General features: G+C 46.4%; 1 long non-coding RNA gene across 1 annotated transcript; it reads left to right on the forward strand.

The window, feature by feature from the left end:
• Nucleotides 1-1,032: 1,032 nt before the first annotated feature.
• Nucleotides 1,033-27,652, forward strand: LOC146866587 (uncharacterized). Its single transcript, XR_014971898.1, has 3 exons — nt 1,033-1,087; nt 1,182-1,294; nt 20,680-27,652. It is a non-coding gene; the product is annotated as an uncharacterized LOC146866587 (long non-coding RNA).
• Nucleotides 27,653-27,873: the final 221 nt, after the last annotated feature.

Genomic DNA, 27,873 nt, shown 5'->3' on the forward strand with positions numbered 1-27,873 from the left:
ATCTATATAATTGAATGTAAATGCTCAAAAGTGTATATAGGCAGCACTATAAGGATGCTAAAAGAAAGAGTAAGTGAACACTGGCGAGCAATTAAGCAAAATGATATACGATACCCCATAGCGGAACATATACACAAATGCTCTGCTCAAGATAAGAACAAAAGTTTTAAATTTTTTGGGATTGAGCACATACAAATGGACCCACGGGGAGGCAATCGGGAACTGATGCTGCGGAGACACGAGGCAAGATGGATTATGCGCTTGCGAGCGGTAGAGGATGGTTTAAATTATGATCGAGAGTTACAATATTTTTTAGGTGACTGACATAATGGACTAAAACAGATAATGAAAAGTTTGATTTTGTGTCTCACTGTATTTTCTGTTATGCAATCTGACCCTCCGATTAGCAGTGGTGTGTATATCTGAAACCTGATGAATCAACATAGACTACATTGGGATGTAGGAGGAGCTGATAGGCATAGATTACAAACGCAGGAATTATTTGCAGTGTTATGACGAACACTATAGCAAGATGGCGCCCGAGACATAGACTGACTTGGACCCTTTTTGAGGGTTGTATAGACGTTAATACTGAGAGTACATTAGATATAAAACATACTCGTTTGACTAAGATGTGATGCGCCTTTACCGAAACTAGGGGCTTTGAAATTTAGGCAATAGCGAACACGGGGTGATTCAGTGTAGAACAGATAACACTAGGCTAAGATGGCGCTCTAAATGTATTGGCTTAGTCCTTTCTTTATGTTAAGGCTGATAAGAGCTCCGTAATTTCGGAAGATTCAATTACTGATATCAGCGCTTTGGATATAAGAGTTTAAGAATATATGCGGTTGACTGATATGTGGAGCCTAATTTGAGTTCTTTTTCATTGAGATATGAGTTTAGAATATGGGTAGTAAGGAATACTGGGAGACATAATGCAGAGCGGGTAACACCAGGCTAAGATGGCGATTGAAATGAAATGGCTTAGTCCTTCGTTGGTGTTTAGATTGATAAAAATTCCGGTAACCCGGAAGGCGGTGTTCTTTGCCTGTACTCGGGTTCGTAGGCGTAAAGGCACGAACAGGTAAGATGCGGTTAGAATATCAGGGGCGAGCTTCATAGCAAGAGGCTTACAAACAGACGAAGTAATGGATGATACTTCTTTTGTTTATTTTTAGGTGTCTGGCTACTTGAATCGGAATATTGGATTGGGGCATTATGAATGGTACGCCATAGTAACTTAATATAGGAATATTGGGAAAGGATGAGCACAGGTTGATTTGATGACAAGGTAAATGAGTTAAAAATTCGTTTGTACTTGAATATGAGTTTGAATAATAGTTGATTGATTGATACTAAAAAGATGATTATTGATTTGCCTAGAGTGGGAGTGTTGTTGATATATGGACAAATCTCAATGGTGGATAAGAGACGTTTGGATACTATATGTTTGATTAATGCTCTTGCTTAGAGCTGAGACGTAGATAATTATACTACATGGACGGATACCTTCAGAGGTAGGACTTTTGTCGATAAAATTATTGGTTGATATTCACTTGCTTAATCAGCATTGTCTTGCCTCGTGTATCCCTTTGAGTCAGAATAATCATTCCCTGCAATGTTCTTCTTTTTTGTATTCTATTTGAAACACAGACAAGCATTTGAGAAACGAAAGGTATTGGCGCCAATATGACGCAAATGAATTCCTTTTTTTTATCTACACATGGGTTTTATAAGCATAATATGCACTTGGGTTCAGGCAAATGATTTAGAATGGTTTACAATAGTTTGTGCACTACTTGATTTCGAATTAAGTGACCCAAGTATTCAAACTTGATGAATTCAAATGTCCTTTTTGTAATGGATCAACATTACTCATACTTGCAAAGTGTTGTAAATGACTTTGTATATAGAATTTGCTCTGCACAAATAGAAGTTTGAATAGTCCTCTGCACTTGGTTGTCATAAGTGGGGTATTATGGCAGCTGTATTAATGCCATATTGTGTGATTACAAATATGTATTTTGTATCTGTAATGGCCCGGTGGGCAGTAGGGCTGTGACCCCTGACCGCTATGATCCTCCCCCTTGGGGAAGTGGTTGGATGGTTGGAAAAATGACGGAGAATAGAGGCTTGATTAAGGAAGTATCTGCTTCTTTAATTTGGCTTTTCTTCCAGAACTGGTGTAACGTAAATATGGAAGTCTAAACAAGGGAGGGGAAAAACAATCCGTGACGTTCAGTAAGGCAAAAAGTCTCTGGAAGTAAGGTCCAACACTCGGTCCCGCTGCCGCTGCTCTCTTCTCTTGTTGCTGGCAGAAGATTCCGGTCCCCGGGACATGAAAATAACAAAATAAACGGGGTTACTGCTTTGTTCGTGCTCTTTCTATCTTGTGCTACCTTCACCAGGGTGCGTGACTATACAAGGGTTTAGTGCTTAGCGGGGTATAAGGGGGACAGGGTGCTGTTCAGTGCTAGGAACACAAGGCAGTGGCGGCAATGATCACCCCAAACACTCTTAGTGCCCCGCTTTATAGCCCCATGCAACCCTGCCCCGCCCACCACCACAACGATCCCCGAGCGGTCACTTGCCTTGGGCCACGACCCCGGAATAGGGCCGCGGCGTTGGGACCCTGGAGCCCTTCGGACGCAGGTGCGTTTTCGGGTCTGTCGAGGTGTTCCTTTCCCGTCTTCTTCTCGTCCTTGATACCGCTGGGCTCCCCTTTCTCTGGTCCCTCCGCTGGCGCTTGCTTCGTGTCCGACGCGTGTTCTTCTCCGTTCTCTCCGTTCGCCTCCTCCGGTCCCGTCTCTCTCCGTTGGTGGACGACGCCTCCCTCGATTTCCGCCCCTTTTCCGTCCTGGACTGCCTCTGTCTCCTCCTTCATTCGATCGCTGCACCAATCCTGTCTCTGTGACGCGGGTGACGTCTGATTGTGTGTAAGCAGGACTCGGGACACTAGACTGCTCCGTCCTTCCGGCGGGAAGCCGTTCTCTGTCGCGCATGCGTTTGGAGGTCCTGACGTGTCGGAACCCTCACAGTATCTTTTCCAGCCCTGAAGAAGCCGTAGGTTTTATCACGACCACGGTGAAACGCGTTGGCATAAGGGATTGAAATTAACTGAATTAAAAGAAGACGATTATTAGAATTCAACTGAATTGTGTTTGGATTGGTGTTTGTGATATTGCTGAATAGCATTGTATAAGCTGTGTGCTCCGCTAAGTTTGTTTAATTGTTTAATCAATCCGTATGGATTGAGTTTAGGGAAGTAGGGTGTTCCCTTCCCCAAAATCTTTTTGGATGCACCAGAAGGTTGAAAATATAGCAGTAGTAAAACAGGTGATTACCATATGAGCGCTATTACCTTTTACACCCAACAGTACTGTGGTGGCATGGCTGGAGGGGTCGTCTCGAAGGGGAGGGAGTAAGGGAGTAACCCCTTCGGACGATTTGCAGCACCCACCTGTCCGACGTGATGGAACGCCAGTGGAGCAGGTGATGGCGAACTCTGCCGCCCACTGGCGTGGAATGGGCCTGAAAGCTCGGACTAGGAGGGCTTTGAGGCGGATGCTGCCGGGGTGGATGTGGACTGACCGGCACATTGTCCTCCAGTACCGCCTCAGCGGAATCCACGTCCGCGTGCAGGTTGTTTCTGCGGCCGGTGGCTAGGTGGACGTGAGGAGGCACCCCTTCCTTGGCCACGAAAGGCGGAAGTTTGCGGCCGCGGGGCCGAGAGACCCAAGGACTTGGCCGTAGCCCGGGAGTCCTTGAAACGAGCCAGCGCACTATCCGCCTTCTCGCCAAAAAGGCGAGTGCCATCAAAGGGCATATCCATGAGGGTACTCTGGACATCCCCCGAGAAAGACGTGGACCATACCAAGGCGTGGCGCCGAAGCGCCACCGTGGTCGAAATTGCCCGCCCCAGCGAGTCCGTGGTTTCTAGTCCACACCGTATGGCATGCCGTGCTGCATCTCGCCCATCAGCAAGTGCCTGGGTGAGCCGTGACCGGGCCTCCTCCGGACACAGGGGCAGCACGTCCTTCACCGCATCCCACAGAGAGTGGGAATAACGGTCCAAGAGGCAAGCGGTATTCAAGGACCGCAGACCCAAACTCAGGGAAGAGAACAGCTTCTTTCCGAACTGTTCCAGCCTCTTGGACTCCCGATCCGGAGGAGCGGACGGGAAGGAGGATTGGGAAGTCGAGGCCTGGATAACCAGACTCTCGGGAGTGGGGTGTTGGGACAGAAAACTGGGGTCGCCCGGAGCAGGGCGGTGGCGCCGGGCCACGTTACGATCCACAGGAGGTACTGTGGAGGGCTTGGACGAGGTGCCCTCCAGAACGTCTACGAGTGCCTCATTGAACTGCAGCAGAGGCTCTGTGGAGCTTGCCGACGGTTGAAGCACTTTTGTGAGGACGTTAGTCCTCACGGCCACAGCAGGCAACTCCAGCCCAAGGGCATCGGCCGCCTTGCGCAGCACCACTGAAAAAGCTGCACCTTCCTCCGAGGCCACAGTCGGAGGAGAGATGAAACCAGCTTCCAGGGAGGTGTCCAGACCACTGGCATCCCCAGTTCGTCTGCTCAGTCCTGTGAAAGGTCGGCCTGTCTGGCCATAGGGTCCTCAGACCCCTCCCAGTCGCCCCCGTCATCTGATTCCTGATAAATAGGAGGAATAACCGGAGCCGGGCGGTAGATGAATTGCTCATGCATCGGCGTCGGGCCCAGACCGGGGAATGGCGTTGTCCTTGGACGGCGCAGGGGGTGGAACTGGTGCCGGCGGAGGAGGCGTCGTGAGGTCGACCGGCGCCAGCAGAGATCCAGGCCTGGATCCCTCGGGGACCTGCGGCGTCAGGACCGAAGTCGTCGACGGCGCCGGGGCCGCCGGCTCGCGAGGTCGCCCAGTCGAGCCCGCGGGGCCCAAAGGCGCGCCGGCAGGCGTTCACGGCGGATCCAGGCCCCTCATGGCCGAGAGGAAGGCGCTGATCTCTGCCGGAGTCGCATCAGTCCCAGGGACCGCAGGTATGCAGACGGACGCGGCTCCAACGGAGCCGCGGTGGTGGGACCACCCTGACCCTCGACCGAGTCGCGCGACCGGCGAGGGGAGTCCAAAGAGCGGTGTCGCCTCTTGGACTTCTTTGATTGCTTCGACTTACCATCATCGCTCGTCGGGCTCGAAGTCTTCAGGTGACTGCGGCTCTGCGACCGGTCCTTGGACCTCCTCCTGGACCGGGAACGGCGCGGAGCCGAGTGCCGAAGCTCGAGAAGCTTATGGGACCACTCCCGCCTAGCCTTCGAGGTCAAGGCCTGACAGTCGAGGCACGACTCCGCATCGTGGTCGGGCCCCAGGAAGTAAAGGCACCGGCGATGGTGGTCCGTCACCGACATCAGTCGATGACAGGAGTCACAGGCCTTAACTCTGGTGCCGGTAGGATGCCTGGTTTTGAGTTGACAGAAGACCAAAAAGAGTCAAAAAAGTTTAGTCAAAAAGTGACTAAGGGGTAAGCTCTTCCCGGATCGGCGCTGTCTGGCGCGGAAAAACTGACGTCAGTGCGCGAGGGCGGCGTCTAAGTACTCCAACGACGTCATTCCGGCGCACGATGCCGACGACGGACGCGGAGCTGCAGACACCGCCTAGCGACGCGCAAGGGGTATTGCTGACGAAAAATCTTTCCGGATCTAGCCTGACGCCTGGGGATATTCTAAGGTGAGGAATCTAACTAACGTGTTTCTTTCAGATCAGCCCTTCAAAATCCTTTGCCGTGCTACCCATCACCCAACCTTACAGTGCATCACAACATTCATCCACAAACTCCCCCCAAGAATGGTGAGACAGCTTCCTACTGCCCCTGAACCTCAACCGGTACCCCTCTTCATGGGAACCAGACACCGTTCTCGGGGATCCGGGAGTGAGACTTCCTGCACTGGACTCCATATGGCTGCCACCACTGGACCCCACCCTCACTGGTGAATCCAGACAACTGAAACTACTCTCAGGGGACAACCTTTCCTCAAGATCTAGTTTCTCTCTGGTGAAGGCCCTCTCTGTCTCCGCTATCCTCTCCTGAGCTAAGACCCTCTCGGTCTCTAGCTTCTTCTCCTCCACACCCAGCTGCGCTATCTTCATGGCATGCTCTAATCTGAGCTTCTCCAAAGCCAGCTGATGTTCCCTTTCTTCCCTCCTATCCGCCCACTCCTCTGGGGACAGGGAAAGGGATGGGGCACTACACCTGGTATAGGACCCAGCAAGGGACTCCCTATCTATGGGATCCTCCCTACCCACCAGCGTCTCCGCCTGGCCATTCTCTCCCTCCTCCTCAGATTCTTCAGAGCCACCCTCAGACCCACCACCCTCTTGGTGTGTGTCCTGGGCACCCTGCCTCTCCGAGTCCTCACGCCTTCACTCATCCTTTTGCCATTGGAGTAAGACTTTCTGAAAGCTGAGGTAGTTGTCTGACCCCTTCACTACTATGTCTCTCTCTTCATAGAACCCCCTCAACTCCAACATACCATAGCGGACAACTCCCTTACATTAAAGGTAGATTCCATCTTGGCAAGGCACTTAAGACACAAGTGCAACACAAGAGACCTAGGTGCAAGAGCTACAACAGGAGTGCACAAAAATGACACCTTTGAGGAGAAATCCAAATAAGAAAAAATAATCCCCAAACCTGTGATTATCTAAATGCAGTGTTTGCGCAATACCACAGTGACAACTGGTTGCAGCACAGACGCAAACCCTATCCTCACCGCTGACAACCAATGTTAGAAATGGGATTTCTGGTTGGCTCAGGCTTGCACCAAAGCCAGGCAGAAACCGCCACTCAAGTCAGGGCAAAGGAGTTGCACGCTGACGATAACCCCTGCTGACCCCTGTGGTAGCTTGGCACGAGCAGTCAGGCTTATCCCAAAGGCAATGTGTAAAGCGTTTGCGCTACACACATACACACACACACACACAGCAGCAACAGAATAGGCACACCACAAAAGAAACTCTACATAAGGTTATATAAAAATAGCCTTTGTATTCTCAAACACATTAGAAACGTAATCACACATTTATACTGTGCCAACTGGCACCAGGCAATATTCACAGGGGATTATATACACATGACAGGGCCAATTGGGCCACTGTCTGAACCATCACAAGCACAAATAATAAATGTAGAACACAACCAGTAACTACTGGCCAAACAATGTACTCCGCATCATCCTGCACCATAAACCATATTCTGCCATCAGCATCACATTAGGCGTGGAATACATTCTGTGCCAACCTCATCAGCATACAAACAGTATGCCCTAACCTCACAAGCCTAAACGTATTAGACAATAACCTCATATAAATCACATTATGCAGAAACACATAAATCACATTATGCAAAGACACATAAATCACAGGAGGGTCTGGCGCCCTACCAACCCCACACTGTCCCCCTGGCCAACTGGTCTTCTCAGAGGGCTCAAATGCCCTATATCCCAAATGTCAGGGCTGGCTGCCAAAGCCTCAGAATCACAAGCACGCAATTGTGCTGGCACCACTGTGCCTCCTGGGTCCCCATTGGGAACCTTTGCACTGGACTGGCCTAAAGAATGCAGCTGCCGCTAATTGCGGTGCAGCTGTGTAGATTATGTGGCCACTGGCACTAACTATGCCCTCTGCAGTCCCCACTGGAACTTTGCAACACAAATGGGTCCAAATGAGCACCGACAATGTGCCCCGATCGGTACCACTGTGCTCTTGGACTGCCAGCGCACCGCAATGTCCCCATACAGGAATCAGCACGGGCACTCACTGTGCCTTCTGGAGTTCAACTCGGACTGACTAAAACAAAGGTGCCCCCATGTTGCCATTGCCCGCTACAGCGGCGTAACTGTGAAAATAGCCTGAGTCCCCATCTGGGACTCTTCCACAAGAACGCAGCTAACGTTGCAGTGGCCCGCGCTGGTGCGGTGCCGCTGTATGTGAAATGACGAGTAAGGGGCACCGTTATGCCCCCTGGACCCCCCTGGGGGCCTAAGATCACGGTACCTCACATTGGAGCAGCCCGCTCTCCTGCAGGTCCGCTCAGGACAGCAGGCACTGGAAACGTGCCTCGAGAGGGCCCTTAACACCCCACATAGAGCCCTCACTCACCGGGGCTCTGCAGGCTCTTCTCCGCTGGGTGCCGTGACGGGGAATGTGACTTCCCAGGTCCCGCCCGCACTCACCGGGCTCCCCTGGGACTCCGCTGACACCTCACAATTCACCTGGGCCCTCTCCTAGGGCTCAGGACTTCTCCTCGCCTCTCTTCGCCCAGTCCCCCCCCCGGACCAGGACTTCTCCAGCCTTAGGCTAGAGGCTGGGGCAACTCGGCAGCGTCTCGCAGAAGCGGGATGCGCTCCCGTCCTCTTCCCTGCACCACTCCTATGGCCTTCTACTCCCCTGCTGACTTCCTCTGCAGCGCTACCAGGTGGGGTGGGAACCCGCCTTACGAAAATCCCATAAGCGGGGTGGGCACCCACGAGCCTCCATCCAACGCGGGGTGGGCACCCACTGCTCAACTAAGCACCAAAAATGCAGGGTGGGCTCCCGCTCCCCAAGCTGGGTAGGGGAATCTCCAGATTTCAGCCCAGCACTGCATAGCATAGCCCACAGAAGCGCTCCACGAGGCGCTAGGTGCAAGACAGTCCAGGAGGCACAAGGCTGGGCCCAGGCAGGCCAGCACACAGGGCCCTCCAGCAGGAAGGCAGTCCCTCGTTGCGGTTCCTCCTGGAGCCCAGCAGCAGCAGCCCCCAGCTCCAGAAAACCTACAGGAACAACAACCCTCCTGAGGTCACAGCCCCAAGAATTATACTCCCCAATCCTTTGATCTCCGAGGCAGAGAGGGTCTGCCCCCAGCCAGGACCAGTTCTGCCATCTCTAGGTGACTTCCTGGCAGGAGGTGGAGAGGGCAGGGTCAGAGGCAGACCAGGTCCTTTGAGGTGCAGGGAAATCTCCTCCTCCTTCCCTGATTGCACCCCTGGCCTATTCAGCACTTTCCTGACCCTCCCCCCACCCCCCCAGACTATCTGGAGCTACTCCGGCCCCCCAGCCTTCTGTCATCCAAAACCCAGACAGGCAATCCACATTCCAGCAGAGGCACACGGGATGACTGAGCAAGAAAATATCCACTTTCTAAAAGTGGTATTTTCAAACTCAGAATATAAAAATCACCTTCACAAAAAGATGCATCTTTAGCTTCTGAGTTCAGGCATACTAAACCTTACCACGAAGCTCCTCTTATATCAGGAATTGCCACTGAAACACCTATCAGGGAATCCCCAATGCATCCCTATGAGAGGGCAGCCTCCCAGTAGTGAGAAACAAAAATGGCTGTTTCTCACTACCAGGACATGTCACACACTTAAGGTACATGTCCTACTGATGGAGCAAGGTTCTGCATAAAAAGAAACTTGCTCGTATGCAATCCTCTCGAATAACCTGTAACATTATAATCAACCTGTCTGTGAGTACTAACAGTGCACCACATTTTACATTTGTATCTAGGGGAAGCTTTCCTATGTGCTTCACTAATGAATAACCGGAGTGTCCTAAAATGGGCGTCAAAAATGCAGGAACTCTTCTGCGCATGCTTCTACTACATTTATGTAGTATGACGCTTTCTGTCGCTTGGGGGGAATCTTTGCAGCTGCGCAATAGCTTTTTAATATGGCTGCTTTCAAGTAACGCACTAACGCACATGCTGTGCTGAAACTAATCTATGCAAGTTTTACTAAGCCATTAATGCAAAAGATTTATTAAGTAAAGGGGGTTAGAATACAAAATTAAATGAATTCACTGTATACCACTTACTTCTACTCTAACATGTTCTTCTCTGACTTTACTAATAGTTCGTATTTGGGCCGTGGAGGGTGACCGCGTCTGTTTCCTTGTGGCCTCGACGTATGCACAACTTTTGCTTGTCCTGAAACAAGTGAAGTTATTGACTGGCTGCCAAACCCTAAGCCCAGCAAGGACATGGGAAAACCAACTCTTAACCCTACAAGAAGAAGACGACGCAACATTGTATTACAGACTTATCGATCCACAGATGAAATGCTTGTGGGAATAAAGCTTGTGGGTATTAAAATTAAGGGGCGGGGAGCTAGACAATAGACTAAAGAAAAATATTGCACTTGCTATGGTGTGATGCCCTCACCCCACTGCTTGGCCCAATCAAATTGCGGGTGAACATGGAATGGATACATTTGGGGGTGGATCATACATTTGAATTGGTATAACAGAGGTAAGTTCTCGATAGCATCAGCATCTCAGCATCAAGTGTGTCTAACTATGCTGAGATGCTGCCCGATTTTGCTGCAATCTGACTGAGGAATCCAACACTAGGGAAATTTGCGGGACAACCGAGGAGGCACATCTAGGAAGGGGTCTGGACGAGCCTGAGCCGAAGAGAGTAGCACCAGAAAGGGGTGTAACGCTGGCGTTACACCAGGAGAGGTCACCTTCCCTGTCCTGAACCTGTCCTGAATCTTTGACACACTGATGTGTCTAGGTAAATATAATTGTAGGGTTAAATGCTCCGTATTTTGCTCACTATCCTTTCTCTCCTCAGGTGCTGTCATTGCAAGAAATTAATTAATGCAAACTGATTATAATCTAACTGTGCTATTTTTCCTGATGGAGAATTCTGGTATATCCATGTGTATTTTGATTTGACTCAAAAATTATTAATTCAGATAAACCTTTAAAATTCCTTCGGAGTCCGTGGTTCTTTTAATTAAAGTTAAATGCATTATTGTATTTTCCTTCCTATTCTAATCTACTACTAGATCTTTCGAATGTGCATTTACTCAAGAGACAGGAATGGTAAAAAGACTGATGTAAAGGTTTCCTAGGGTAAAACAAAATTGATGACCAGTGGATATTTACTAGCTCATTGAGTGTATGAATGTACATGGGCCCAAATGAGTGTTGTGTGTATGAATGTGTAAAGCTGGTAAACTCCGCTGCATCAGTTTTTCTTGGTAGCAAAGGCATGGTTAGTATAGTTAGTTAGGTGTAACGCCCTGAACGTCTCAGGATCGTTTAACAGACACGACAATGAGGACGCAACCACTTGTGAAGGGTTAGTTCTTTTAATGAAGGCAAATAAAATACAAAGAACAAACAAAAGTTATAGTCACTGGAATCCTCCAGGCTAAGTACGTTACCAGCCCACAGCACGGATGGTCCTAACCGTCCTCTGCATATACGCCGATCCCGGCGTATGCCAACAGAGGCCAGAAATGAAATGGCCGACAATGCCAATCGGTAGGCTGTGAGGGGCACGAAGAGTGTTGGGGAGAATCGAGGAGTCAGGGAAACACCCAGCCGGGGTCTCTACCTGAAGGGAGCAACCGCTCAACCTCTTCCTCAGACTGCACCGGGACGCGGAGTCACCTCCTGGTGATGCGTCACCGATACCCCAATCACAAGCAAGAAGACTGAACCGAGAGCAGCCGCTCGATCGATCCTGTGGACTTCCGAGTCTGTAACGCGGCAAACACCTCCTGGTGTGCGTTACAGCTGGCAGTCCCTGTGTCTCTGGTCGGGCTGGGAGTTACGACTCCAACCAGCAAAAGCGCCACTGCGCTTGGACTCAGCCGAGTCAAAAAGCGAAGCTCAATGGTTGACCGGTAGAGCTTCCGGGTCCTTCACAGGTGACGATGGGGCAAGACACGGCCCAGGGAGTAACGACTCGACCTACCTCCGTTCTTGCCTTACTGGAGCACCACTCCGGAACACTGCTCTTCACGAAGCAGGTACGTCGGTGTAAACACAATATCCGACAGCCTTGTACCTCCCGGTTCCTCCCTTTATAGGGCGTGTTTTCCTTGAGTTATGTAACAGCTCTCCTGTTTACATAAGGGCGTGTTTCCCTTGAGTTATGTAACAGCTCTCCTGTTTACATAAGGGCGTGTTTCCCTTGTATGACAGGAATTCTTGACATTAGGTGAGGAGTGTATTGAAATTAGAATTATTGATTTAAGTTTTAACCAAAACCCGTTATGTATGGTTTCATGTTGTCTGGAAATTACCGGGAATATTGAATAGCTGGTGGTGAATGGAAGCCACACTGCAATGAGGTTATTGGTCTGGATCGAGAAAGTGCTGAAAGTTATGCAGGCCTGAAAGCACTAAGCTAGGGAAAATGAATTGTGTTATAGTAAGAATAATTGGTAGCGAGGAGTCCGTTGGTGAAATTTTGGTATTATATCATCTAGAAAGGGTAATACTGAAGGAGTAGCAGGTTCTGTGATGCTTGTGTGAAGAGTAAGCGGAAAGTTTTACTCGTAGTGTGTGAAGAGTAAGCGGAAGGGTTTTACTCATAGTGAAATAAATTCTACTATTCTTTGAATTAGTGGGTCAGACACACTAGCGAATATTTATACGTTGTTAATTAATGAAATTGTGTGAAAAGTTTATGAGAAAACAAGTTTTCGCATTACCTTGTGAAGGAGGGGTCAGTTGAGGGTGCTGCACTGACGTCACTGAGAGCCGCGCTGGGATTGGTTGAAACAGCGGGCGTGCAGTTGATGCGAAATTGTAAAGGAGGGGTCAGTAGTAAGGAGTGAAACTGACATCACAGAAAAGCCACGCAAGCATTGTCTGAGCGAGCGAACAGCGTACAAATTGAGTGGTCTTTGGAAAAGAGACCGCGCTGGTATTGGAAAATGTTTTAGAATTAAAAGCCAGTGTCCGATTGGTTGACAAAATAGAAATCCCAAGGATAATAATAGATAGTGGAGTTTGCATGTACGATCCAACATGAACAGGGACTCATCCAGATAGAAGGTTTATAGGGTTTGCTTACGAGCAGTACCTTAACAAGCACAAGCACAAGCACGCAATGTACGGAGAAAAAAGAAAAATGTAATTTATGCAAAAGGTTAAGAATTATTTCAAAAAGGGACTAACCCATTAGAGTAGAGAGGGGATTTTCATTCCTCCTCGAAATACACCAGCTTTAGAAGAATGGGAAATGGAAGAGTTTGAAAGTGATAGGGTCCTGTTACTTCTTGGTCTAAGTAAATATTATCCAAAATTTCCCCGAGAGACTAGAGATAGTCGAATGAAGTAATGGGGACAGGCCATGGTGGCAGAAGGTGTATATCCTGTGTTAACCTCAGAAGAGCAGACGGGAGGTAAATGTACAGAGAAAACCAAGCATTGGACCATGATAGATAGCGGAGAAGCAGAGGAAGGGTATTTAGAGGACATATTGATGAAAAGTCCTCCACCTTATAACGAAGGATTCAATAGAATGACCCCTAGTGCCCTGATGATAAGAACACCCCTGGTTCCACAAATAGTACATGACACTGCCAACAGGGTACTTCTAGATAAGGGAAGCAATTAATAAGAATAGAGATGAATTGATCAAGAAAATATCTCAGATAAACGCATATCCTGAAGCATTGACCATACCAGTAACCATAGGACCAGTGTATGGTGAAAAATTCAACTGTCCTAAAGTTCCTGCAATGCCTACCCCAAGCATAGAACATAGAAATAAAAGATAATAATAGATGATCAAGCAAGTGAATGTGAATCAGTAATATAATTGATGGATTTGCTCATAAGAGAGGCGATGATGGAAACCCCGAAAATAAATTTGCCTAGTTGTTCAAAGGAAGTTAGACTAGAAACATCATCAGGAACTAGAAGTGCCACAATAGTAACCCCACAAGATAAAGAGAGATGGTCCCAAGAAATGGAAAAGCCAAAGTCACAGCCAAAATTATTAGACATTTTCAATTTGAGAGTAGAATTGGAAGAAATGGTTGCTGGAAATGTGTCACAGCACGTAGGTGAGAATGGAATGGAAGTTTGGGAGGAGTGAATGCTGCACTACGTCTCCCAGAATGCCTGCCAATGACTGAAGCGGGTGTCCTACCTCTCTTTCCACTATCTTCCCTATGTAACCTCCTCCCTCCCTGAACACGGGGCTCGTCACCTGATTACCTCGTTAGACGCCGAGTCCCGTGATGTTCTGGTGTATCCTGATTACCCGGCAAAGTTCTGTGGTCGTGCGGGGTTAAACTGTGCCTTGCCTCGTCCCGGATTCCTCGCCGGAGCCTCCCCGCAAGGTCCCCCTGATAGACGCGGGTTTCTGAAACTCCGCTGACGCTGCCACTCGTACATGTAGTCGAGTGAGCGCTTGTTGTTCTTCTCTTGGACTGCGGCCTGTCCCACAGAACCCAGGCACCATGCACAGGTGTGGAGCCCCGTAGTCAGACGCACCTACCCTCAGGCCCTTTATCTTCCTGACTAACACACATAGGAGCGCGAGTTCCTGAACACCGAGGGTGACTTCCACGCTGCCTCCCAATCGCGGATATCGCAGAAAGAAACACGCGAAAGCGCAGAAGCGCTTCCTACCTACTTTTGCACATTAACTTTGAAGAGCTGTTGCAAAGCTCACATGCACACGCGCAGGAGCGCTTTACAATTGATTTTTGGAGACATAACTTTGGAGAGCTGTGGATAGCTCTGACTCCTAGGCAAATACCATTACGTGGCGGTTGGCGACACACGTACGCCCCGGAGCGCTACATCTATATATTTTCTAAATTGAGAGGAGCCGCTGCAAGGCCCGGATCCTAGTGCATTGACGCACTCTGCTGGTGGAAGCCTGGCGCCAGGCTATAAATACCTACAGGACGCACGCCTTATGATAAGGCAGGAAAACATGCCGCCTTCCTAGGTAGTATTCTGTTTACCTCCTTCCTGTATGCCTGGGGCACCATCATAAGGTACGTGAATTACATGCAAACTTGTATGGATTAGTTGGGGGAGGGATCGGGCCCCACTCATGGTTCTGTTGTATCTTTCACTCACTATCGTCATCCGTTCCTGCAGAAAAGACACACAACTCCCTGAAGTTTTCCCAAGAGTCCTGCGGCCCCTACATTCTTGTTTCATTTATCCCTTTTTTCCCTTTCCCCCTTCTTTGTGGTCTTCCCAGACGAGGTGGATCTCGTTTCTCTCTGGTGGGAACACACAGATAAGGGAAGGGGTTACTCACATCCAGCATCGCTCCTGCTGCAGCCGGCTTAAGGTTAGTGCCTAACCTGTCTAGACCCACATTTTGTCACAGGAGAGTGTAAACACATATAGTGAAGAACAATTACTGTTTATTTGTAGAAGCATTACACGAAACACAAAGGCATTCCATGAAAAGCTGACAAATCTGGCATCGGAAATGAGAATTGACATAGTGAAATTAAAAGTGTTACAGAAACCACATCGAGCACAATTTTCTGATAAGGATTTGGAAAACATGAATGTGTCTGGAAGAAAGTTGCAGATCAGGGAATTGATATTTCTGTTGCAAAAGTGGGAAGATCTTGAAAGAGGGAAAGTTAGATGGGCAAAGAAAAAGGAAGAAGCACAGGTAAATCGAACAATATCTGAATATGTCATGTGAGAAACAGAAAAAGCTGAAAGCTTGTATCCAAGGAGAGAAGTACCCGGAGGGGGGTATTGTACACGTGCCATGGAATAGACAGGATATTTTGTCTTTTACAAATGATTTCCCAAAATTGAGAGAGAGACCAGTGGAACGGTACAGACAAGTTGAAAGGTTTGTGAAAGTTTCAAAGGTTTTATTAAAGGATCTGGATGGTCTGTTTGTCCACAAATCTGCAGGTACCACTATGTCAGAGTGTAAAATTACTGTAGATTGGCCTAGTGTGGAGTATCCAAGAGACTAAAAAACAGGAGCCCCGTCAGAAGATGTAATGAAAAAGTATCATCAGGTAATCACCTTTCTAAAGAGTAAAATTTCCCCCAAAAGAAACCGATTGGGTAAAGATAGACAGAACAACCCAAGAAAAGAATGAGTCTGTGCATGCTTACTATGAACGTCTTTTACAGGTGTTCAAACAGTATAATGCGTTTGAAAGTTTAGAAAATTAAGACATGACTCATTTTGTGTATCGATTTGTGTCTGGGCTGAGATTGGATATATCTCAAATGATTAAGTAGCACATGCTGTGTTGGCAATCAAAGTCCATTGACAACATTTTAAAATATGCTAAATATTGTGGGGACGAAATTGATAACAAGCAAAAAGCTTTAGAAGAAAAAGTAATGTGGGCCCAAGTAAAATTAGCGGAACAGCAAGAGCTCCAATTAAATAAACAGTCAGAAAATCAAGGAAGAGCACAAGGTCAAGGTGACCATAATGGGAAAAGCCACGGGGAAGATTAAATCGGGAAGAGGCAAAGAAAAGATTTCCCTGTCACGGTTGCGGGAAGTTGGGGCATTGGAAGAACGAGTGTAAAGCTATACAAGTTAATAACGCCCCAAATAAATTTTTAAATCCACAGATGCAGAGTGAGGTGTTAATGAGCCATCAGCAACAGGGTATAGATCTTCAGAGTCAATTGCCACATGCCCCAAAATCAAATTTTGTGAATTAAGCCAAGTACATTGTGAACGCTGGATTTCCAGAAGGAAGTGGTAAGGAATTTTTTGTAACATCACAGTTTCTTTTGCAGGACCCACTGATTGATTATGATCAGTCAGGTCCATATATAGAAGGTAAAGTGAAAGGAAATGAAATCATTTTACTGTTGGATACTGGTGCTACCAGGTCTACTGTGAGAACAGCAGACATTCCTAACAGGCCCCTCTCGGGAGAGAACATCCAAGTTATAGGTGTTTCCAACAAACGGATTAGAACTCCAATCACAGAACCAATGGAGGTGCGAATTGGAAATTTTAAAGAAATGCATAAGTTTGTGATCTGTGACTTAAGCCCTGTAAACTTGCTTGGAAGAGACCTGTTGTGCAAAATGAATTGCACTATATTTTGCACACCGGATGGTGTTGCAATACAAACCCCAGAAGAAGATGGAGTTTACAAGTTCATGTTAGCTAAACAGGGAACAGAAGTAAATGAATTATATTCGATGATGACACAAAATGAATTACCTGCCGAAGTCAAACTGACTGTAAATGCAGAAATATGGGATTTTACTGGAAAAGAAATAGGATTAATGGCAAATGTAGATCTCGTAAAGGTGACAGTGAAAGAAGGTGCTGTTTATCCGAATACCCGACAATACAAAATGAGTCCAGAAGTAAAGGCAGGTGTTGCAGCAGAAATAGAGCGATTGGTCGAATAAGGTATTCTGAAAGAAATAATGAGTAGCCCTTGTAACTTGCCTATAATTGGCATTAAGAAATATAGGGTGGTTCAAGATCTCAGGAAAATTAATAAGATTATTGTACCATGCTGCCCAGTAGTGCCTAATCCAGCAGTGATTCTTTATCAGATACCATGGAAAGCAGGATGGTTCACAGTAATCGATTTATGTTATGCATTTTTTTCTATTCCATTGCATTCAGATAGCAAGTTTTTATTTTCGTTCAAATTTGAAGAGCATGTTTACGTCTGGAATCACGTGCCTCAAGGGTACACTGAAAGTCCTTCCCTCTTTAATCAGAATCTCAAAAGAAGCCTTGAATCTCTTGTATTGCCCAGAGTGGTGCAGTATATTGACAAACTATTGGTGGCGTCAAACACACGAGATGACTGAATTGCATTGTGTTACTGATTGCCAAATGATTTAACAAAGGGTGGACATAAAGTGTCCCCTGAAAAGTTTCAGTTTTGTAAAAATTCAGTTAAATACCTGGGACATCAAATAGAAAGAGGAGTTAGAAGGGTGACTTCTGAAAAAATCAGAATATTAAGACAAATGCAGTTGCCACAAACTCAAAAAGAAATAAGAATGTTCCTTGGAGTTGAAGGGTATTGTAGGCAGTGGATTGTAGGGTTTGCTTTACTAACCAAACCCTTGATACAAATGACCAGAAAGAGAGCAAAACATCCTATAGAATGGGATGATGAAAGTATGGGATCCTTTAGAAAATTGCGAGAGTGTTTGTGTGAAGCACCTGCTTTAGGAATTCCAGACTATTCAAAAGAATTTGCATTATTCTGCTATGAGCGGGTAATTGTGCACTTTCAGTTCTGACACAGAGACATGGATTAATGAGAAGGCCAGTGGCATACTTTTCTGCTACCTTGGATCCTGTGGCCTGTGAGCTGTTGCTGCAACTTGTGTAAGCATAGATCAGAGTGAGTCGATTGATTGTGATGAGACACCCTGTCAAGCTGTACGTTCCTCATGCAGTGGTGATTTTACTGACCAGAACCCGAACACAGTACCTAATTCCCAGTAGGCTGACAAAATATGAAAGAATAATACTGGGCGCTGAAAATGTGACAATAGTGAGGTGTACTGTTCTTAATCCAGCCACCTTACTACCTGTACTACCTGATCCTTACGAAGAAGAAGTTAAAGATGAGATTGAGCATGAGTGTCTTGATGCGACTGAACTTAGCACCAAACCACGTTCTGACATACAAGAGGAACCCTTGAAGAACATAGAGCACAAACTGTTTGTAGATGGCTCATGTATGCGACACAAGGAGGGAGGATTGAGTGCTGCTTATGCTGTATGTACATTAACTGGAATAGTTGAAGCATCATATTTACCAGATGTCAGATCTGCACAAGTAGCTGAATTCATTGTTTTAATTAAAGCATGCACAACTCCATAACCATATTGACTGTCAGTGAATATGGTTGCATCCACAGTTGGCCAAAATCATGCAAAATTGGGAAACATTGGAGAGTAGAGGAATTTCCTGACTTCCTCAGGGACTCCCACTAAAAATGGAATTTTTGTTAAAGAATTACTTGAGGTAATTCAATTACCAAAAGAGGTGCCGTGGTTAAGTGTGCTGCTCACCAATCAGGAAACGATTATGTGACAGCCGGTAACCGATATGCTGACCAGGTTGTCAAACACTGTGCAAGACATAAGATTGCCTTAAACAAGCAAATCGAAACTTGTGGAATCAGCTGCCAACTTGTACTACTTGCAGGAGTGGGAACCTGGGAGGAGGTGAAAGATTTGCAGGATGCAGTAGACATGAGAGAAAAGGAAGAGTGGGTGAAAATAGGATGTCAAAGGAGGGCAGAAGATGGTGTGAGGGCAGAAGATGGTGTGTGGGTTTGTTATGGTGACAGACCAGTAATGCCAGACAGTATGCTTGCACCAATGGCTAGCATGTACCATGGAGACGCACATGTGGGCAGAGACACAATGATGCGACTTTTCAGACAAGATTGGTTTAATGCAAAGTTCAGGAATGTAGCAGAGAGCCTTTGACAAAGATATTTAATATGTCAGCAAATGAACCCTGACAGGAAAACTGTGGTCTGCATGGGAAAGATTGGAAAGGCAGAGGGTCTGTCGGCGTGTGGGTATTGCGGGCCGGAAAGTCAGACGAGGAGGCCAGATATAGTGGGCTATAGTGTTGTTTTATTGAGCAGAAGTTCTGTTTACACGGGTGGAAGGTTTGGAGGTAGCTGTGGAAGAATCCCTCGTCGCGGTCGTCGGGGTCGGGTCGTCGGGGTCGGTACTTCAGGGACGTCTCCGTTCTTGGCTGTAACCGGCGACAGTAGACAGGGTGGGTGCTCCTCGGAGGACCGGAAGAGAAAGAAAGAGGAGCCGTTAGTCCTGCTGGGACTCAGATGAAGACTCTGGCCCCGTTACCAAAAGGTGAAGAGGAGAAAGCAGACTGTGTGGGAAAAGGGTAAGAGGGGGAAAGACAAGGGTTGATAAAGGAAGAGTGCTCGGAAAGGTTCGTGAGACCAGGCTCTGTACACGGTGTAGGGTGCTGTACACAATTTACAAGGTGGCGGGACGGGATGGTGAAAAGAGAGACGCTATATACAAGGGAAGATTACGTGGATACATAGAGTACTTAACAGACTGAGGGTATGGTGGAAGGTACTCACGCGCTCCGCCGTAACTCTCCTCCGAGTTACGGCCGCTCTTCAGCTTCCTCCGTGGGACTCCACCACTCTTCCGACCACTCCTCGAGTTCTCCGCTTCCGTCTTCGTTCTCCGCGTTATCGCCAGCCGAGAGTTCCTGCCACGATCTTTCGACCCCTCCAGTCTCTTCGGATCCGCTTTTTCTGTGGGCGTCTGGTTGTAGGTAGGCGGGACTTCCGGGGCACCGGGCGACTCCTTCCGCTCCGTCGTCACTCCTGATTGGACCCTGAAAGAGAGAGAGGGGTGGGGACTCCGTTGTCACGGACGCTTTGGAGATCCTTCGGGATTGTGAGTCCGGGAAGGGACAGTTCTGGAGAGGAGGTAGTCCGGGTGGTGGGCGTGAGGGATTGGGGACCGGGGGAAAGGATCCGTCACAGGGTCCTTTTGTGAGACTTCAATTAGATTTCATTCAACTGCCTGCTTGTAGAGGGCTAAAGTATGTACTTGCCATAGTTTGTTTATTTTCAAAGTGGGTGGAAGCATACCCAACCTGAAGGAATGACAGCTTGACAGTGGCCAAACTTTTATTAAGAGAGCTCATCCCTAGATTTGGTTTTCCAGTAACGATTGAATCAGCCTCCACCCCACTGGAATGGCCTGATGCTTTGCCTCATGTTCTGATGGGACTCAGAAGTATTCCAGACAAAAGTACTGGATTGAGTCCCTATGAAATACTCTTAGGAAGAGCAATGAGACAAGCATGTGTACCAGGACACAAGCTGTTGAATATAACTGATGACTTGGTTTTAGAACGCACTCTGTCAGCTAACTCTTTGCAATACTCTATCTCTCATCAGGTTGAGGAGGACGCTTTCAACAGACAGCTGAGCCACTCGCATGATCTGAATCCTGGTGACTGGGTAGATGTGAAGAATCACACTCGAGAATCGTGCCTAGCACCAAGGTGGGATAAACCGTATCAGGTTATATTGAATATCTCAACAGCTGTAAAGTGTGCAGGATTGCCTAATTGGATCCATGCAAGCCATATCAAAAGGGTACCAGCTCCTGAAGAAGAAGAGTTACAATTGAAACAAGAAATTGATGATGACGAAGGTTGTGCAGCTGAAGAACTTCCTATAGAAGATCCTGAGGTAGCTGCCCAAGATCAACTGAGCACTTATCAGGATGACTGGATCCCAGTGGTGGATATACCTGAAGTACTTATAAGAACTAGGAGTCAAACACAGTTAAATAGACAGGAAGAGAGTGAGGACCAGACAGGTATAGAAGAACTCGCTCTGGAAAGTAGAGAAACAATTGTTAGGGAGCCTGAGCAGGAACAGCTAAGGAGAGAACAATATACTCAGACAGAAGAAACTCAAAGCCCCATTTCTGAGTCTGAGAAGGGACAGTTAGGACTTAGAGAAAACGTTCAGGCAGAAGAAGGTAAAGAGGTAAAAAGACCTGAACAGGACCAGATAGGCATAGAAACGCAAGTTCAGGATACAGAAGATAAACCAGACATCACTAATCCTGAACAGGGTCAGATTAAGGTAGATGAACCCATCCAGGCAGAACAGGCCAAAGGTCAGATAGAGAGGAAATCTGAAGACAAAGCTGATCACGTTGTGCCAAAATCTAAATAAAATAAAAGGAGTCTTTAAGAATCTGGCAGTGCAGTGAAGTTTAAGAAAAGTCGAAATGGTGATAATTGGCCAAGAATTATTAAGAGATTAAGATATCGTCTTAAAACAATCAGTGAAGAACCTGATCAAGTAAATGAATTAACTAGTCAATCTGGACCTTCCAAAGTAATACCAAAGCGAAGGAGTCAAAGATTGAAGACATTGAATAACAAGTTCAGGAAAACCTTGACCTAAATGAAGAAAGTGATGAAGAGCTGAATGTTGAACAAATTGAGGAAGAAGTGAGACCGACTTGAAAGAGAGAAGATGCTGAAGGTGTTCTCATATCAGATTCTGAATTGAAGAAGAGACAAATCTTCTTGTCCAAAAATGTCTGATGATAAAGTTACTGGAAAACCAACCGTTTCCTCCTGGCGTCATTGCTTGGTGCCAGGTGTCTTAAAGAGCGCCCTTCATCTCCCGCAGCGCGGGACCCGTTCACCTGTCTCTTGCTGTTGGACACCGTGAGGGGACTGTTTGCTGTTCTTTGATCCTGCCGTGAGGGGAACGGCTGAAACTGGTCATCACAGACGCCGTGAGGGAAACGGCTTGAACTTTCCTCCGGACTTCAAGTCCCAGCAGCCCCGGCCACGGCGTACTCTTCCTGGCGTCATTGCTTGGTGCCAGGTGTCTTTAAGCGCGGCCTTCATCTCCTGCAGCGTGGGACGTGCCCGGGCCGTGCCCGGGCGAAGCCTGGGCCAAGGGCGGGCCCGTCCTTGCCCGTCAGTGACTGGCAGAGGCTGGGCCATTCCTCTTTAATTTTCTACCTTATGTGGCCACAACGTAGGTGACCCTTAGATACATTTATTTCAAATCTAAAAGGAGGACCTCTGTTTGATGAACAATGGGCAGGCGTGTAATTATTGACAAGCCCAAAGAGGCTCCGGCCCCCGTCCCGCCACTGGTTCAACCAACAGCAATTGATAAAATGCTTCAAAGAGCTATTGGTGCCGTCGCTAATGAAATTGAATTAACTGAAAGACGGCTTTCACTTACCCCTATCCTTGCTCCAACAACAACTTTATTTTCTATTACTGCAAATTCTATTCCTCTAAATTTGGATTCTTCAATTCCACCATAAGACTGTGTAGCTGAAACCTCGGAGGAGATGGCAATTAGAGGCGCCTGTCCCAAAACTAGAAAAGTGGCATCCCGGACAAAATCAAAGACCAAGATCACCAAACAATCAAAATCCACAATAGACTTAAGTGATCTGGAACAATCTTCCCTCACCCATGTAGCCCAGGATCGAACATTGTGGGTTACAGAGGTCATATTGGACATACAAATCCATGTGAGGTCTATTGTTAGGGAAGAACTTAAAAATACCTGGGATCGAGTGGACAAGTTAGCTGGTAGAACAATGGGACGACAGAGATAACCTCTGTAGAAGGGATAGAGAAACAAACCCTCCAAGGGGGACTACTAATGATCTACCTATTAGTTTAGCTATCGCTGCAGAGCAGGAAATAATTCAGGGTGCCCTAGCTGAGGTGGATATGGCTTCCTCTGAGCAAAAACGATACTCAATGCTCACAGATAAGAGCTAACGAAAATAGACCAACTATAGTACGTATTGAAGCCAACAATCCAGTTGATTCTAGACAAAAGTTTGTGTCTCATATGGGTGCCACTGAACCATCCCCCCCAGTTACCCTGTTTAGATCTTTCACCAGCCTCAGCTTCCCTTGCTCTAATTTTGGCAGGCGTCCCAGAGCTAAAAAAAGGGCACAAAGAATCTTTTTCTGAACTAAGAAATAAAGCCCTACATTGGCTAATGCTAAATAAACAATATAAAATCAGGGACGCTAGGGAAATTATTATGGTACGCAGGGTGAATTGGGTGGGCCAAAGACGCAAAGATATCAATGGAGAGTGCGTCGTGATTAATTTTAGAAATTAGTACACAGCCTACTCATTAATTAATAGTAGTAACATCAAAGGAGGGGGCAGAATTAGCCTTCTCCCACTTGATTATTTTTATCCTTCAAATATTCCACAGTTTAGAGAAAGCAGAAATAGTTGTTCCTGGGACAGTGAACTGGTCCCAGAGGGATTTTTATCACCAAGCGCAACAGAATCCTCTGTGTACAACACCCTTCTATAATATTTCGGTTTTTAATAGATTCGACCCCCTGGATGCTGAAGATTGCAACGACACCCTGGGGTTAAGTCAAATAGATTTGGTCAATCATGAAGAGTCCCCACTTAGGGGGTAGGCTGACGTATCAGATCAATGTCATATGCATGAAAAAGAATGCAAAGATTTGAAAGTAGATAACTTGGGCGATGTTTCTAGGTCTGTGACCCCTAAGATTAAGAACTTGGTAAATGAGGGGTTGAGCCCTGAACCACGCCCCCCTTCTCCTGTAGCGTGTTTGCCTTTAGGCAGGAGGGCGCAATTAGATGATTCTATGGTTTTAGATTCTTGTGCCCTTAATATACCTCTAGGAACAGGTGTTGCGCCTTTCCGGCTCCTCTCCTAGAATGTCGCAGGGATTGCACCCAAGATGGATATTCCAGAATGGATTGAATTAGTCGAATCATTTGACCTGTGTTTGTTCCAGGAAACTTGGGCCCAGTTAGAACCCTGTAAAGCCGTCTATGAAACCTTTTGTATTCCAGCAACACAGCCGGGGAGGGGTAGACCATCTGGAGGGTTGTGTACTTGGGTGGGAACCCATTTAGGATGCAAGGTAAAGCAGGTGGATACACATTCCCAGGACATTTTATATATTTTTTAAATTTTTGATAAAGGGATTACATTTGCCTTAATTAACGTCTATTCTCGACCAGTTCGTAGGGGACATATTTCTCCCACCTTAGAAGATTTAACCTCTTTCCTTTTATCCATATCTGGTGATATTGAGGTGATTGTGGGGGGGGGGATATAAATTGCCACTTTGAACCCCTAAATGGACTTGACATGGGCACATTTGAAGAGGAGGACCGGTATTGGTCCATTCCCGAGTCAAATTTACCATCTGTTGACATTTGGACCCCATTAGCCTTGCAACTAACCATCCTTATTTTAAATTTTTCCCTAAGAGCATGCAATGGTAGGACCAAATCAGATAACCCAGGGGTTTGCACATTCAATAGACCTGGGCACACCTCTTTTATTGATTACATAATGGTCTCCACTATCAATGCGAGGGATAATTTTAAAATCACACACTCTATTCCAAGAGCTAGTAATCATAATGCGCTTTCTTTAGAATTTTTATTGCCTTCAGTAAAGAGTGCGCAGGAAAATAGCTCACATAAAGACCAGGGACTGATGTAGGTTAATGGGGGTAGAAGAGTCCGGTGGTGTGAATTTGTTAAATCCCAAGATAACTTGGCAGCACTATATCAGAAAATTATCCCGTATTTACAGGTTGTCGGCCAAGCTGGTGATATTAAGGAGTCTCTTGAAGTCCTGGAAAACAACCACCAAGATCTTACCAACTCTGTGGCAGTATTTTTCCACAGAGAAAGGAAAGTAAAGGGTGTGACTAAGCCACAACACGGCTGGTACAATTCAAACTGTCGTAAAGCCAAAACTAACCTCCTTTATTCCATCAAACAGAGTGAGAGGTCAAAGATCAGAGAAGAAAGGGTTAAATATAAACTAGAGTTGACGAAGGCCAAAAGTGAGTGGGCATCCCAAACGTGGGATGAAATTAGAACTGCCCTAAAGACGCGTGATATGCGCACCTTTTGGAAACTTATCAATCAGGGCTATAAAGAAGGTAAACCAGCCCTTGAACCCAATATCAGTGAGGGAGCCTGGAAGGCCCATTTTGAATCCCTATATGTAGGAATTAGAGAGGGCGAAGCCATCAACACATACGATCAACTGCAAAGGACCTCCAGTGTTCCGGACCATCTCCTGATAACTTTGAAAGAGGTTATATTGGCATTAGGGAAGATATCTAGGCCTGGGGCCTTAGCCGGCGCTAAGATTCCAGGCGATCTCTTTCGCTCCGAACCGTCTATATGGGATCCTTACTTGCTAGTCTTGTTTAATGCAATTCTACAAGGGATGTCAATTCCACACTTGTGGGCTGGGGCAGAAATAATACCCATTTTTAAGAAAGGATCACCCCTTTTGCCTGTTAACTATCGCCCCATTAGCTTAATAGAGGTGTCCCAAAAAGTATTTGCTCGTGTTCTTCTAGCGCGCATACAGGCCTGGATGGAAGACTTTAATGTGGTCACCCCTCTCCAAGTTGGTTTCAGGGAACGAATGTTGACAATCGATCATATCTTCATGTTACAAATGATTTACTGGAAAACAGTAAAAATAGATCGAGGCAGCTTATACCTCATCTTTGTAGACCTGAAGTCTGCGTTCGACCTTGTACTGCGGGATAAGCTCTGGAAATCTCTCCCAGATATGGGAGCTCCAGTATACCTTTGCGAGTTGATCCAACGCTTGCATCAAAAAACTTTGCACAAATCCCTTATGGCAAAGTGGGTGGACTAACATCTCCTATCCCGGTGGAGAGGGGTGTGCGCCAGGGCTGTGTCCTGGCGCCTACTCTTTTTTCCCTATATATCAATGGCCTGGTGGACGCCCTTAATGTGGGGAAGAATATTGATGCCCCTAGGTTGGCCAATAGAAAAATACCGGCCCTGATGTTTGCGGACGACACTTTATTGCTTGCCAAGTCCCCTATGGGTATACAGCGGACGTTGGACAACTTTGGTGTCTTCTGCAAGCATCGGGGCCTGGAGATTAATCTCCAAAAAACTAAATATATGGCCTTTAACACAGGCAGTACCACTCGCCTAAACCCCAGCCTAAACGGGCAAGCCTTAGAAAAGGTTAATACCTTTTATTACTTGGACATTACACTTACCGAAATAATGGATTGGGGCGTACAACTTATTAAAGCCAGTCTAAAATTGAATCAGGTAGCAGGAGGTATACAAAACTTTTATAGGAGTGCTGCGAATCGTGTGGTCAGCCCCGCCCTGGAATTATACAAAGCACAGGCAAAGAGTGCTACTTTGTACGGGGCAGAGCTATGGGGCCACTAGGCATTAAATAGGCTAACATGTATTGAAAATAGTTTCATCAGACAACTCATTATGTTACCATCTAGTACTCCTCTAGTTCCATTACGTATGGATCTAGGTCTAAGACCCACTGCGGAGGAAGCCTCCCTAAGACCAATACTATACTGGCGGCGCCTATAGAGCACCCCAGAATTAGTACATTTTAGGGAGGAACTGCAAGAAATGATGGGGCTACCAGGAGACCAAAAAATGTTCTGCCAAGGGTCTTACATGTATCTTTTACAAATCTGAGCCAGATCTACTCTTTGGAGTGCTCCAGAAGAATGCTCCATGTCGATTACAAAGAAGGAATTGGCAATGAGTTATAGAGAATACAAGCTTTTGGCTCTTTTTAGAAGCCCTACTGTGGGCCGATTAACTTCTGAATTTCTAGCTGTAAAGGAAAGCTATTCCATCGAACTGGTTCTGGATGATATACAACCCTTTTTAGCTAAGAAACTCTATTTACAGCTTAGACATGGGGTTCTTCCGTTACGCACTTTTACAAAGAAATGGGAAAACTCTGGTATAGAGATCTGTCCTGCGTGCAATATCGCAATAGAAATAGTTCCCCATATTCTATGTTTTTGCCAAGAATACAAACGAGCCAGATCCCGTTGGTTAAAGCAACTTATCAAAAATCTGGGCTCTGGGAGGTGCAATGAGGTTAATAGAATTCTTAAATAGGATACTCAATTACCCACTGTTTTCTCTGTAGCCCGCTTTTTGTTCTCTATATGGTGCACTCGCAATGCGATCCTTAAAAAGGCTCTCTTAATAGTCTGAGCTGTTTTGTAATGAACTATAGCCTATTGATCAAACTCCTGTTACGCCTGTCCAATCAATTTTAACACGATTTGCCTGTATTTTTAGAAAGGCTGGGACCTCCTTTTCTGCACCTATGGTTATTCTCTGCACTTTTGCATGTTGAGATGATGGTCAAACTCAGTCCTTTGTTTTTTTAAATTCTTATGATCTTATCTGTGGGTGTTGTGATGAAGATTCCGCTTTTTGTAAAATTTAATGATTGTTTTTACATACGTTATTATATTTTTATTGTGCTTTTATAGCAGTATGCCGAAATAAAGTGTTCAAATGGAATGGAAAACCAAAACAAATCTGTATAAAGAAGTGTTGTAGGATCTGTATATGTAGTTTAATATTAGTCCTTGTAATATGGATAATATTAACAATAGCCATTCCCTATTTGATGGTCACTGACAAACAGAATAGTACTAATGCACAAACAAAAGTAGAAAATATTAAAGGAGATAGAGTAGACTTAGAAACACCAGATGAGTTAGATTTACACCACAC

This window comes from Triturus cristatus, chromosome 2_1 (genome assembly GCF_964204655.1).
Source record: "Triturus cristatus chromosome 2_1, aTriCri1.1, whole genome shotgun sequence".
In the NCBI taxonomy this organism is placed as follows: domain Eukaryota; kingdom Metazoa; phylum Chordata; class Amphibia; order Caudata; family Salamandridae; genus Triturus; species Triturus cristatus.